The 15,083-nt window shown below is 48.1% G+C and overlaps 1 protein-coding gene across 7 annotated transcripts in view; it reads right to left on the minus strand.

Moving 5' to 3' along the window:
- Positions 1–15,083, minus strand: part of LOC137439946 (autism susceptibility gene 2 protein homolog) — a 537,082-nt gene that overhangs the window by 112,886 nt on the left and 409,113 nt on the right. The window lies entirely within an intron of this gene.

Genomic DNA, 15,083 nt, shown 5'->3' on the forward strand with positions numbered 1-15,083 from the left:
TAACGTCCACCAACTCATCTCGGCAGACGGGACGCTCGGCTTAACGTCGTCGCACACATTGATGAATCACCCAACTTGTGAAACACCGACCGGGATGTCAGTTTCTATATGACCTGAGATTCAAACCCAGGTTGGACACCTTAGAGGTGAGTGTGCGTACCTCCAGGACATCCTGCCAGCCCACTGTCCGAATGAACCACAGGGAGGTGAGTTACAGTCAGAATCTGCTTTTTAAAATACCGCCGATGATAAGAGAAAGACTGGGAGTTTGGACGATCGCATCCAGGATGCAAACCTTTTGCAAGACAAAACCCTAACCATATTTAGCATGAACTAATCGGTCAGGCCGAACATTATCCACAGGGCTCAGACAATTGAATGGCATGTCAAACGATGTTTGGCATCTTCTTGTTTAGCTCATGCCATTAAAAATATAGTTTCTAATATTTACCCTCGCCAGAGGATAGGGTACTGCAATTCGGTTTGTTTGTTTGTTTGTCCATACAAAACATGAGTACTACAACAACACAACAGGCATTTTAAGGCCATTTTCCCTGCAAGAGCGGGGGTTAGCCTTGCAGTCCCCATGACAATCCTCTCCATCTTGCCCTATTTTCTGCATCTCTCCTTGTTAACCCCCTTGCCCGCATTTCTTATTCGACCATCTTTAGCCAAGTCTTTCTCGGTCTTCCCCGTCCTCTACTTCCTTCTACATTCATTTCCATCACTCTTCTCAACCAGTCACTTTCATCCTTCCTCAACACCTGACCAAACCATCTCAAACTGTTCCTCTTCACAGCATCAATCACAGGCTCTATTCCCATCATCTTTCGTAATTCATCATTTGTCTTCCTCTCTCTCAACGATACTCCGCACATCCACCGAACCATTCGCATTTCCACCCTTTCCAGCCTTCGTTGCTGCTCTACGTTCATTACCCATGTCTCGCTCCCATAAATCATAACACTTCTCACACATGCAGCATACACCTTTCCCTTCAGCTTCAACGACACTCCCCTCATCATCAGCACGCCACTCAGTTCCCGAAACTTCTTCCATGCACATCTCACTCTGGCAACCGTTGCCGAGTCTGATCCACCTTCTCCATTCAGCATGTCTCCGAGGTAGCAAAATGTTTTCACACCTTCCAGCTTCACGCTGTCTCCAAGATCCAACTCAACATTTCCTCCATCTGCAGCTCCCCCTGTACACACCTCACACTTGAATGTAGCTGCCACTCTGGTTAATGACCCTCTCTCAGACCACTACATTTTTGATGAACCCACTCAGTGCACATTGTACATTGAATGGAGTTCACTCCGACACCCTTCCTGCACACAGCACAGGGCCACTTCCCAGTTCTTTCCACCTCACCACATGCTTTACCACTCGCCATCACCTTCGTCTTTCCGATATTCACCTTCAGACCTTTTGTCTCCATACATTCCTTCCACTTGTCCATCTTCTCCTTCAGTCCATCCATACTCTCCCCAATCAACACCAGATCATCTGCCTACAACATCTCCCACAGTAAACCGTCCTTTACGTTCCGAGCCAGCACCTCCATCACAGCTACAAATAGTAGTGGACTTAGTACCGACCCCTGATGCACTCCGACCCCTGATGCACTCCGACCCCTGATGCATGTTAAAGATCCCGACTTCACCTCAAACTCATCACTGTTCCCATCCTTTGTCCTTACAGCTGCGCACGCTCTCATACATTGCCATCACTACTCTGATCAACCATTCCTCCACTCCTAACTTCCTCAATGCCCATGTCACTACTTCATGTGGAACCCTATCGAATGCTTTCTCCAGATCAACAAACCCAAGAAACAATTTCTTCCTCTTCTCCATGTACACTCATTAATTAACTCATGTATTAACATACCCATGTATTAACAAATAACTCTCCACATTCATAGACTCATTAATACCATGAAGATCCTTAAAACTCTTAGGACCCCTAAAACCCACCAAGACACCTAAACCACTTTAAAGCCTTTAGAACCCTAAAACCCTTCAAAGCCTTTGGAACCCTAAAACCCTTTGAGACCCAAAAGACCCAGAGGACTCAAAAGACAAAAAAATACCCCGAGGACCCTGAGGACCCAAAGGCAAAACCACACTGGCGAGGGTCTGCTATGTCTGATTGCTCTGTCTTGTTATTTTTGTGTTTGTTTGTTTCAAACCAGAGCTTCAATGTGCATACTATGGGACAATGACAAATAATTGACAAATGTGCGAGACAAACCAGATGCATCTTCACCCCCCTTTTAAGGTCACGTGATTAGTAAAATGTCTTTTAAAAGAACATCTATAAAGTTTGTACGCATGTGGTGGGGAGACAAGTTGAATAACAATAAGAAAAGGAAGAATATAGAAGAGAACAAGGGCAATGTGGAGAAGATAGGAGTAAGGATGGGGTATTTGGAGTATGTATGAGTAAGGATGGGGTTTTTGGAGTATGTAGGAGTTAGGATGGGGTATTTGGAGTATGTTGGAGCAAGGATAGGGTATGTGGTGTATGTAGGAGTAAGGATAGGGTATGTGGAGTATGTAGGAGTAAGGATAGGGTATGTGGAGTATGTAAGAGTAAGGGCAGGGTATGTGGTGTATGTAGGAGTAAGGATAGGGTATGTGGAGTATGTAGGAGTAAGGATAGGGTATGTGGAGTATGTAAGAGTAAGGATAGGGTATGTCGAGTATGCAGGAGCAAGGATTTTTTTTTTTTTTTTGTATACTGAATCGAGGCTCGTGAAAGAGCTGACATTTACTTCACAAACAAATCAACCAGACAAAAAAAATCTATAAAAAGAGGGAGCGGAAGACAAGAGAATGGGAAGCACACAAACACTTGAGAGCACACAACATTTAAGAGCAGGGAGATGTGTGGGAGGGAGAGGGCTTGGGGGGAGGAGGCGTGGGAAGGGGGGGGGGGTGGGGGAAGTATAAAACACAAGGACACCAAGGACTTCCAGGACAGAAGTTGGTATTTCAAAAAGTGGAATTGGGGTGAAATTATCGGGGATAGAAAAGATCAAGGTTTTGGATGGGGGAAGATAAGAGATGGTGGTGAACAGCTGTTTTAAAGACCTGGAGGGTGGAGTGGGATTGAAGAGAGTGAGGGAGTTTGTTCCAGAGGCGGGAGAAAAGAGGAATGAAGGAGTGAAGGTGAGCAGAGAGTCTTGATTTTGGCAGTTTAACCATAAGAGGGTTGCAGGCAGATCTTGTGCAACCTGTAGGAATATTTGCGGGACAGAGCCCAGAGAGAGCTGGGGGGGGGGGGGGGGGGTGGGGGGCAAGGCCAGAGAGGAGTCGGTAGAAGACGGAAAGACCACCAACCTGCCTGCGGTGAGTGAGTGAGAGGGCCTTGGAGTTAGCTTCATCGCGGGAGATTCCAATGATTCTGAATGCTTTGCTTTCAACAGCGTGAAGACGAGCTAGGTGTGAGGCAGGAGCACCAGCCCAGAGGGGAGAGCAGTATTCCATTGAGCTGCGGAGGAAAGCCTTGTACGTGGTGAGGAGCTCAGGTGTGCCAAGGAAGGACTTCGCACGACGGAGGATGCCCAGTCGGCGACTGGCTTTGGAGGCCAGATTTGAAATGTGGTTTTCCCAGGAAAGATCATGGCAGATAGTGAGACCCAAAAGTTTGAGTGACAGAACTTCTTGGAGAGGATTATTCAGAAAGTAGATGGGAGGGTTGTCCAGTCGGTCTTTTCGGAGAGGCATCGTAAGAGTGTGAGATTTGTCAGGATTGAAAGACATGTTCCACTTGTTTGCCCAGTCTGTTATTTTGTCCAGGTCTGCAGCGAGTGAGGAGGCTGCAGACTGCCGATCTGAGGGATGAAGAATGGAGCGACATACTCCACATAGGGTATGTGCAGGGTATGTGCAGCATGAAAATGTAAGGATAAGGTATGTGGAGTATGTTGCAGTAAAGATAGGGTATGTGGAGTATGTAGGAGTAAGGATAGGGTATGTAGGAGTAAGGATAGGGCATGTGGAGTATGTCGGACTAAGGATAGGGTATGTGCAGCATGAAAATGTAAGGATAAGGTATGTGGAGTATGTTGCAGTAAAGATAGGGTATGTGGAGTATGTAGGAGTAAGGATAGGGTATGTGGAGTATGTAGGAGCAAGGATAGGGTATGTAGGAGGAAGAATACAGCATGTGGAGTATGTCAGAGTAAGGATGGGATATGCGGAGCATGAAAAAGTAAGGATAGGGTATGTTGAGTATGTAGGAGTAAGGATAGGGTATGTGGAGTATGTAGGAGTAAGGATAGGGTATGTTGAGTATGTAGGAGCAAGGATAGGGTATGTAGGAGGAAGGATAGGGCATGTGGAGTATGTCAGAGTAAGGATAGGATATGCGCAGCATGAAAAAGTAAGGATAGGATATGTTGAGTATGTAGGAGTAAGGATATGGTATGTCGAGTGTCTGAGTAAGGATAGGGTATGTGGAGTATGTAGGAGAAAAGATAGGGTATGTGGAGTATGTAGGAGTAAGGATAGCGTATGTGGAGTATGTAGGATTAATGTAGGATCCTGTCCTTAAGGATAGGGTATGTGGAGTATGTAGGAGCAAAGATAGGGTATGTGGAGTAAGTAGGAGCAAGGATAGGGTATGTCGAGTATGTCGGAGTAAGGATAGGGCATGTGGAATATGTTGGAGTAAGGATAGGATATGTCGAGTATGTAGGAGCAAGGATAGGGCATGTGGAGTATGTAGGAGTAAGGATAGGGTATATGGAGTATGTAAACGTAAGGATAGGGTATATGGAGTATGTAGGAGCAAAGATACGGTATGTGGAGTATTTATGAGGAAGGATAGGGTATGTGGAGTATGTCGGAGTATGGATAGGGTATGTGGAGTATGTAGGACGAAGGATCGGGTATGTGGAGTATATATGAGTAAGGCTAGGGTATGTGGAGTAAGGATAGGGTATGGGGAGTATGTAGGAGTAAGGATAGGGCATGTGGAGTATGTCAGAGTAAGGATAGGGTATGTGGAGTATGTAGGAGTAAGGATAGGGTATGTGGAGTATGTAGGAGTAAGGATAGGGTATGTGGAGTATGTCGGAGTAAGGATATGGTATGTGGAGTATGTAGGAGCAAAGATAGGGTATGTGGAGTATGTAGGAGCAAGGATAGGGTATGTGGAGTATGTAGGAGTAAGGATAGGGTAGGTCGAGTATGTAGGAGTAAGGATAGGGCATGTGGAGTATGTCGGAGTAAGGATAGGGTATGTGTAGTGTGAAAATGTAAGGATAGGGTATGTGGAGTATGTCGGAGTAAGGATAGGGTATGTGGAGTCTGTAGGAGTAAGGATAGGGTAGGTCGAGTATGTAGGAGTAAGGATAGGGCATGTGCACATACCCTATCCTTTCTCCGACGTACTCCAGTGTGAAAATGTAAGGATAGGGTATGTGGAGTATGGATAGGGTATGTGGAGTATGTAGGAGCAAAGATAGGGTATGTGGAGTATGTAGGAGCAAGGATAGGGTATGTGGAGTATGTAGGACGAAGGATAGGGTATGTGGAGTATGTAGGGGTAATGACAGGGTATGTGGAGTACGTAGGAGTAAGGATAGGGTATGTGGAGTATATAAGAGGATGGGGTGTGGGGTGGGGGTCAAAGACTCCATTATTTTTGTGTACGTAAGACATAAATGGTTCCTTATGTGAATAAAAACGCATTAGTGTCTTGTTATTTTTTGGGGGATCCTTTCAAGACGATGCCAAATCTACGATACCCAATTCAGCATGCCAGTATTGAACACGACCTGCTTGCTTGTCTTCATGTCAGGGTGTACTCGCAGACAAAAACACAAAAGCAGTATTTTGGACAGCTGGAGGGCCTCGGGAAAATGCAAACTCTGGTTAAACTCAGGTTTTGGAGTCCACATCTGGCAGCCGGGCAGGACATACTTTTGAAGCGAATTAGTCCGACAAGCGGCCGGTGGTTTTCATGCAAACGCAATACCAGGTACTAAAAGACTGCTGCCAAAAGGCAAATCTGATCCAAATTCCTGGTGCCCTTTCAAGTCAAAGTGGTTCCAGAGTAGCGATGGAATTGTACAAGCCCCTCGACGCAACGCCACATGAATGCCTTCACTGTGAAATCAATACGATCACATTTTTGAGTCGTGCGCTGTATGCACAGAACCTCCGCAAAACCCGCCGGACGTCTGAGCCCCGTAATGGAAAGACACCTCATCTTCTGCTTAAGCCAAGGAAGCCAGGAGAGCTGGTTAATGCATTTTTTATCCCTCTTGATAACCTCCCAATACGCTGTGGAATTCCAGCAACCCAACACAGCAATCGCAGGGCCTCTTCAAAGCATTGTTCTCCGCATGGTCTGCCCGCCTGCTCAGCACCCGCTAATCTTGTAAAACCCCTCTCACCCAGCTGGTAAATGCGTCGGCCCAGCTGCTCTGACAGCCACTGGCATCTCAAAACCACCCCTGCTTAACGGCAGGGGCTTAACAAAACAAGCCTTCCGTTTCAAATCGCACGCTGCCACGCCAAAACCAAACAAAGGCGTGGTCGCTTTCATGGACGGTGGCAAAGAGCGCCCTGTCAATGCCAAAGAGTGCGAACGGAGTCCCACCAGGTGATGCTGCGGCCTCGGGGTGTTTGCTGCCAGAGTATTGCAGCATTTATGACACTGAAACTTGTACAGCAGATGGAATATCTGTTTTCTTTCACCAACTTGAAACTCCTGGAATACACGGTGAGAAGGACTGTATTTTTCTGTTTCATAATAATGCGTCATCTTTGTTCTGGTGAACAGGAGGTCGAATGTGCGTGACCTTCGAATGCAGGTACCGTGTAGAAAATTCAACAACCAATGAAGGGAGCATGATCAGAATGAAAATAAACGTCTTGTCAAGGTAATGAAGCTCTGGCGTGCAGTCGAAGAACAATATTCGAGGCCTGCTGCAAAATGAACTGTGGAGGCGTTATAGAGTTCGTACAAATGAGCCACAAAACTCATTTTCTCTACGCCTCCATCTATATCCCACCATTTTGTCCCGTTCCAGTACACACACATTTTTATACGTCGTTCTCCTCTCGAGGCCGGCAGGCACCTTTCCATCGTATGAAAAGACATCACCTGTCTGAGCGTCATTGTGAATACGTAATCTGTTTGGGTAAAGACAGGTGGAGTGCGTGTCTGAAAGACGGGCAGAAAGGCAAACAGACAGAAAGCGTGCTGAGGCAGGCTCTGGAGGAGGCCGAAAAAAACAAAAAAAACAATTACAACTCTTCAAAATGTCAAGCTGTGAAAACTTTTTCACACCACTTTTCCCAGCTGTGTGAAAGGAAACCACAGAAGTCATTTTCAGTGGATATCAGAGCATTGGTGAGAGAGGGGACACTAAGGAAGAGGGAGATATGGGAAGAGGCAGACAGAGAACAGAGAGAAAGAGAGGGGGGAGAGGGACAGAGAGAGAGAGAGAGGGGGAGGGAGAGATAGAGGGAGCGGGGGAGAGATAGAGGGAGCGGGGGAGAGATAGAGGGAGCGGGGGAGAGATAGAGGGAGCGGGGGAGAGATAGAGGGAGCGGGGGAGAGATAGAGGGAGCGGGGGAGAGATAGAGGGAGCGGGGGAGAGATAGAGGGAGCGGGGGAGAGATAGAGGGAGCGGGGGAGAGATAGAGGGAGCGGGGGAGAGATGGAGGGAGCGGTGGAGAGATAGAGGGAGCAGGGGAGAGATAGGACAGAGAAAGAGAGAAAGAGAGAGAGAGAGAGGGGAGAGAGGGACAGAGAGAGAGAGAGAGACAGAGAGAGAGAGACAGACAGACAGAGAGAGAGAGAGAGAGACAGAGAGAGAGAGACAGAGAGAGCGAGAGAGAGACAGAGAGAGGGGAAGAGAGAGAGAGAGAAGAGAGGGCAGAGAGAGTGAGACAGAGAGAGAAGAGAGAGTAGAGACCGTAGAGAGAGTAGAGAGAGTGAGACAGAGAGAGAGGGGGGCAGACAGAGATACAGAGAGAGGGGCAGACAGAGAGAAAGAGAGAGGGGCAGACAGAGAGAAAGAGAGAGGGGGGGAGAGACAGAGAGATGCAGACAGAGAGAGAGAGAGAGAGGCAGACAGAGAGAAAGAGAGAGAGGGGGGGGAGAGACAGAGAGATGCAGACAGAGAGGGGGGGAGAGACAGAGAGATGCAGACAGAGAGAGAGAGAGAGAGATGCAGACAGAGAGAGAGAGGGGGAGTGAGACAGAGAGACAGAGAGAGGGGGAGAGAGACAGAGAGAGGGGGAGAGAGACAGAGAGAGATGCAGACAGAGAGAGAGAGAGATGCAGACAGAGAGAAAGAGAGATGCAGACAGAGAGAGAGAGAGAGAGAGAGAGAGAGGCACAGACAGACAGACAGACAGAGAGAGAGAGATAGAGGGCAGGAGGGAGAGATAGAGGGAGTGGGGGAGAGATAGAGGGAGCGGGGAGAGATAGAAGGAGGGAGGGAGACATCGAGGGAGAGAGAGAGAGGCAGAGAGAGATGCAGACAGACAAAGAGAGAGAGAGAGAGAGAGAGAGAGAGAGAGAGATATGCAGACAGAGAGAGAGACAGAGAGAGAGAGAGAGAGAGAAAGAGAGATGCAGACAGAGAGAGAAGTAAAAAATAAAAAAAAACAGAGAGAGACAGAGAGAGAGAGAGAGAGAGAGAGAGAGAGAGAGAGAGAGAGACAGAGACAGAGAGAGAGAGAGAGAGAGAGAGAGAGAAAGAGAGACAGAGAGAGAGAAGAGAGAGTAGAGAGAGTACAGAGAGTGAGACAGAGAGAGAGAGAGAGAGAGGCAGACAGAGATAGAGAGAGAGGCAGACAGAGAGAAAGAGAGAGGGGGGGGAGAGACAGAGAGATGCAGACAGAGAGAGAGAGAGGCAGACAGAGAGAAAGAGAGAGAGGGGGGAGGGGGGGATAGACAGGGAGATGCAGACAAAGAGAGAGAGAGGCAGACAGAGAGAAAGAGAGAGGGGGTGGGGGGGGGGGGGACAGAGAGATGCAGACAGAGAGAGAGAGAGTTGCAGACGGAGAAAAAGAGAGAGAGAGAGAGTGAGAGAGAGAGAGAGAGAGAGAGACAGACAGACAGACAGACAGAGAGAGAGAGAGAGAGAGAGAGAGAGAGATTTGGACAGAGAGAGAGAGAGAGAGAGGGAGAGAGAAAGAGAGGGAGGGAGAGAGAGGGGGGATGGCAGAGCCTCTTCACTGTCACAGTGAGGTGGAGACAGTGAGGTGGAGACAGTGAGGTGGAGACTGTGAGGTGGAGACTGTGAGGTGGAGATTGTGAGGTGGATACCGTGAGGTGGAGACCGTGAGGTGGAGACCATGAGGTGGAGACCATGAGGTGGAGACAGTGAGGTGGAGACAGTGAGGTGGAGACAGTGAGGTGGAGACAGTGAGGTGGAGACTGTGAGGTGGAGACAGTGATGTGGAGACTGTGAGGTGGAGACTGTGAGGTGGAGCCTGTGAGGTGGAGACTGTGAGGTGGAGACTGTGAGGTGGAGACTGTGAGGTGGAGACAGTGAGGTGGAGACACTGAGGTGGAGCCAGTGAGGTGGAGCCAGTGAGGTGGAGACAGTGAGGTGGAGACATTGAGGGAGACAGATGGAGATGGATGCAGACCACACGAAAATACAATGATTTACATGACCTCCAAATTATGCTCATGATGTGAGTATCCTGAGAGAAGAAAAACCGAGTAACATTTAATGGCCAAAGGGTTAGAAAGCAACACGGCACACGTTTACAATGGAAAGAGAACAAATCAAAAATGCATTTTTATAGACACGTCTTCTCGCCGTCAAAGAGGCCGCACGCACCCCCAGTGTGCAAGTGAGACTTCAAGTTAGAGGCTGCAGCTGCAATTTGAATCGATTGCCCGTCAGGGTGATGAGAAAATTATCGACCAGATTTTCTACGGCTCCCGACCCTTTTTAACCCTTTGCCCTCTGCTCTCCCCTTTGGGAGAAAAGCAGAAGGAGAGAGGACAGGAAACGGAAAGTGTTTTCACGTGTACGTGCCTCGATCCCTGCAGGCGCGCAAGACAAGGGAGCCGGAAAGTGAAAGGACAAATGCATCCATCGTGCTTGTGCCTTACTTTCCATCTCTAGCTACCCTCGATGAACGACGCACTCATTCTGGATACATTGCTTGCCAAAAGCACTTTATGCAAACCTTCGGGCAGGTTCATAACGAAAATGGCATTCCAATCATGCAATTTTTACTCATGCATTTGGAAAAGCCTCCCTCCACAATGTCCAATCAACGACTGGAGGCTCCGGCATCCCTTTTGATTCTGAATCCTGCGTGCCATGCCCCTATGCTTAAGTATGGCTTCGACCGACAGCTCCATGAAGCAGGGACAGAAAATAGCCCAAAGTGAATATCCAGGACCCAGGCGAGTTTTTCCGCCCACCCGATGTGTCTGCTGCATCCATGGAAACCTCACCTTGCAATACGCTATGTGCGGGGATAACAAGCTGAACTGAGTGCAAGAGCTTGGGTGGCTCATGGCACGCATCTTGCCAGGTACTTCACTTGCCTCGGCTCTTCTGGCCCCAGTTTGGCAGATTCTGACCTCACATACCGACAGTCCTGTTGGGCCAAAGCTGCTAACAAAATCCCATCAGGGCATTACTGTCATGTCAAAAAATGGAATTTTTCAGGTCACTTTTCAGACCTCCTACATTCTCCTACCTCACTTTAACTCATGAACAGAAACGGAACCACCTTTAGAGGCCATTTTTCTCCACAGAACAGGGGTTGGCCTTTTTCGGGAACCGTGGTCCCCCTTTTGAAGAAATGTTTTTTCGTGACTACTAATGTCGCCTCTTGCGACACACGGGGAATTACCAGTGGGCTGGTACTCAATTTGCCGACCTTGGAAGGATGACAAGATCAATTCAGCGATCGACCGGGATTCGAACCCAGGATCCTAGGATCCCAAGCCGACACCCTAACCGCTAAGCCAACACCAGGCTCTTTAACTCATGATTCTAACAAATTAATCCCACCCCATTCTCTTCTTCCTCCTGATGCTTAAGGTTTAGCGACCTCTCTGGATTCTGGGAAGTATAGGGAGCGATCTCCATCCGTGGTAGGGAGAGTGCTAGAGGCTTCAAAAGATTGCCCCCTCATTCCTGGTGCTCCACGATACCAGGCAAAGTGCCCACCCACCCCCGGACATTGTTGTACTCCAAACAGTCATAACCTCCTCCCCCTCGTCTACCAAACGGGCCAAACACACGCCGAGCCCAAGTACTAAGAAAATGCAGCAGTGCGAATGCCCCCGCATGGCTGCCTCCAACGTCAGCCGACAACCACCCAGCAAATTGGCAGTTTGTTCGTGTGTACTGTAGTACCGATCTGACGCACGTGGCCCTCTTTCCTCATCCATTATGTTACCGGCTGCTAATTTGAAGATTAGCTTTATCGCATTACCCAGCGACACAAGGCGCGCTATTATTGCCTCTGCGGGGGAACAGAGCCATCTCGGCGCAATGTTATTAATGAAGTCTGCAGATTAATTTCACTATTTACGGGTGGATAATAACAGGCTGCCAGGCTGACAGCGCTTTTAATGAGTAGCGGAGCCCAGCAGGCAGTAATGGGGCCCACTGGGAGGCTGACAATTTGTATTCAGGATTGTAGACGTAACAAAAAAAAAAAATCGACAGAAACGGTAGCTTGGGCACTGAGTGGGGAGACATCTGGGTTTTGTTTTTGCTGTCCCTTCTTGCTGTGTGAAAAACCAGCTGCAGTAGCCAGACCTAAACGAGACTGGAGGGATGGTCGTGTATGCGGGTGAAAGTGATGTGGGCAATATTCAGATTTGGTTCGCATCTAGATGGGAGAGCACTACAAAATAAAAAAAGATCACACTTCTCCAAATGCAAAAGTAACTCGAAGGGGGTTGGGAGGGGTAGAAAAAAGAACGATCAATCAGAGGAAGCCCTTTTCAGACCCCTGGGCGCTCTTCTGCGAGGCCCAGTATGCATGGCGGGCACGCAAGCAGCGGCTGGGAGGCCGCTGTGCACCACCATCTGTCAGTCAAAGTAATGAGAAAGGAGACCTGCCAACTCCACTGCGGCCCCTGTCCACCTGTTCCATTATACCGCGGATGAGGCAGGAGAGCCAAGCGGCTGGGCAACAGGGGAGCGTGAAATGGGGAGATGTGGGAGGAGGAAAGGTAATGGGATTGTCCGGCAAACACAGGCTGTACAATCTTCTCCCTCCCCATGAAAATGCGTGCTCCCCGACCACCCACCCGTATTGTCATCCCATCACCTTACAACGCAATAATAAAAAGTGTTGCGCATTTTCATGTAAGGTGAACGCGTGTTTGTTTAAGGCTCACAGAACAATACACCAATGATGGATGTCCTGCTCATCTGAAAATCTCCTGGGAAAAAAACTCTGTCTCCTCTACATCATGGATGGTTCTTCACGACAAAGTTGATGTTTATAATTGTCAAATGAAGATATGACTGATATATTCAAGGCACAGAATGGGGTTGAAAGAACAGAGCACGTGTTGGTTTCAGCCCAAAGGCAAGGTTACCCAGTGAGGTTTAATGTTCAATGGGATTTGTGATTTCAAAGGTGAAATCTTTCTTGCTTTGGAGCAAGATGGTGACAAGTACCGCCCTGCATTATCCTTCGCCGACACAAATTCCAAGCAAGTCGACCATGCAGGCACAGCAACCAAGGCTGGCAGGCAACGCGCGAGTCTGGCTCCCGGAATCTCACCAGGCCTGCCAGAAACCCGACCATCTGCTCCTGTGCTTGCTGGGTCAGCTGACAGAAGGGGAGACGAAGCGCCTTCCAAGCCATGAGACCGTTTTAGCAGCAATTAACAGCAGTTAGCCCAAATTAATCACGAGCAAACCATTCCCCGCCAGAGGGTTAAAAATGTTTGCGCCAAAATAGCAGCGTTTCGTTTCATAGGTGAGCCGTCTGTCGGATCGATGAGCGCTGCTACTGGTACGAATGTGAATGTTGTTCAGCAATTCCAGAAAAGGCAGAAATGCAAACGAGTGAGTGCAAAGCAAAACCTTCAGTTGGTGAACGTTGCAGAAATTGTTCTGCTTTTCACTTGTATCAACGAAATAGCCCAGAGCCAGGAGTTAACACCTTAAATATTGTAAGAGGGTAGAAGGAATAAAACTAGAGCTTCCAGGGAAGCAGAACTCAACTGAACTGACTGGACAACTTTAAAGATAAAGTCTTAACGTCATTTCGGAGCTGAAAACAATATGGTGGCCATTTTGTGACGGATCGGGTTGGAATGCAATAGCAACCTACCTTGTGTGGTAAGGGTTAAACATTCTAAGTTTGATTAAAATCTGTTAATATTTGTGGACGCTAGAGTGTTAACATCGTTTTCATGACCAAAAACAAAATGGTCGCCTAAGTCCGCCATTTTTCAACGGATCGGGCTGAAATGGAATAACAACCTGGTCCTTTGGGTAAGGATGCTGCATGTCAAGTTTGATCAGAATCGGTTGATATTTGTGGACACTGGAGTGTTAACATAGAAAAGTTAACGGACGACAGACGACGACAGACGACGGAGGGTTCAGTATGTGATGAACTCAACTGGACGGTAGTCCAGTTGAGTTAATAAACAAACCATTCTCTTCCTGTTCACCAAGGCTTACACTACCTTGGTAGTGGTTGCTCGATGTTTACAGGAGGCCTTAGTATCAACCATTCTTGATTGCACGCATTCACTACTGATTGATGGACCCCTGTAAACGGAGTTAATTTGCCATAATATCAAGAATGACATACTCCTTACAAAATACATTAAACAAAACAGTCATGCAGTAACAGAAAGCTATCCAACATTTTTCCTGCTATCCAGAACATCTCCACACTATGACCTTTCCCCAAGAGGGCTGAGATACGTTGGCAAATCCACATAATCTGCTCCAAACCACGAAGGCGCACACGATACCAATCAGGAATTTTACGCTGATTTCCGGGGCCGATCACTTCCAGACGCCAGACACCCTCAGATGCAGCGCCTGGCGACCCCACTTCAAAGCCACGGAAATTCCTTCTCCAAAGCGGGCCATTCAAACCGGCAGGGCAGGCAGCTGTATTAATACTCAGTCGCCTGGTCCTCGGCCTTTTGGGGGTCTAAGGCAGTGGGGAGGGAAAACCAAAATCTGGATGATCCTTTGGGAAAAGCCCCGCGTCCAGTGAACCCCTCTCCTCGAAACAAAAAGGTCGTTTCACGCAAATGCACATCCAGCCGACGGCTGGGAACGCAACTGGGACACCTGCAGCTTTGACATGGTGCTATTCTGACATGTCTGTTCTGTAATCCCTTGGCTCTCCATCAGAGTAGAACCCACAGCCAAGTGAGTAAAACAAATCGTCCATCCATTTCTGGCAAATTTCAACCTGCAAGGATGGCTGGTTGGAAGATAACATTAAAGGAAATCTACTTTTGCTTGTTCCTTTGTCAAAGACTTGTGTTAAAATCCAAAAAGCCACATTTCACAAATCAAAAACCAAGGCAATTTGTAGTAGACACGATCAGTCGACTAAAATAGAGAGGCTCAGCACAGCATGTCAGACAACACTTCTAACAAAAAAAAAAAGTTCAAAGACTTTCTATGAAGGATTATTGGCAGAAATAAAAAAACTTTGGAAGAAACGAGTTGCTCTACGGCACACAGAGCACTGCAAGATGGGAACTGGAGGTGTAGATTCAAAAGTAGCAACCAGAGAGTAGTTTTCAACGTTTGTTAGTTATGCTGTTTCTACAAGGCTGGGAATCCTGGGAGGGGCATTGCGAGTCACAGACGAGGTAGAGAGTGACGCATTGCCCTCCGTGGCTCACACTGACAGCCACTGGGAGGTGATTAAGTGATGTGCGTGTGGTTGCGGCGAGACGCTAACGCAGCGCGTCACCGATGATCCACGACTTCCATTACCACCACAGCGAACCAAAAAGGCACTTCGACCGCAGAGGGTCAATCGGCCAAATAATCTGCACCGAGCATACGCCATGGGCGAGGTCGTGACACTTAAGAAGGGCACACAGGAGCGTTCAACCCCCCCGAA

The sequence above is a fragment of the Myxine glutinosa genome, chromosome 14 (genome assembly GCF_964187855.1).
Source record: "Myxine glutinosa chromosome 14, kmMyxGlut1.1, whole genome shotgun sequence".
NCBI lineage: Eukaryota > Metazoa > Chordata > Myxini > Myxiniformes > Myxinidae > Myxine > Myxine glutinosa.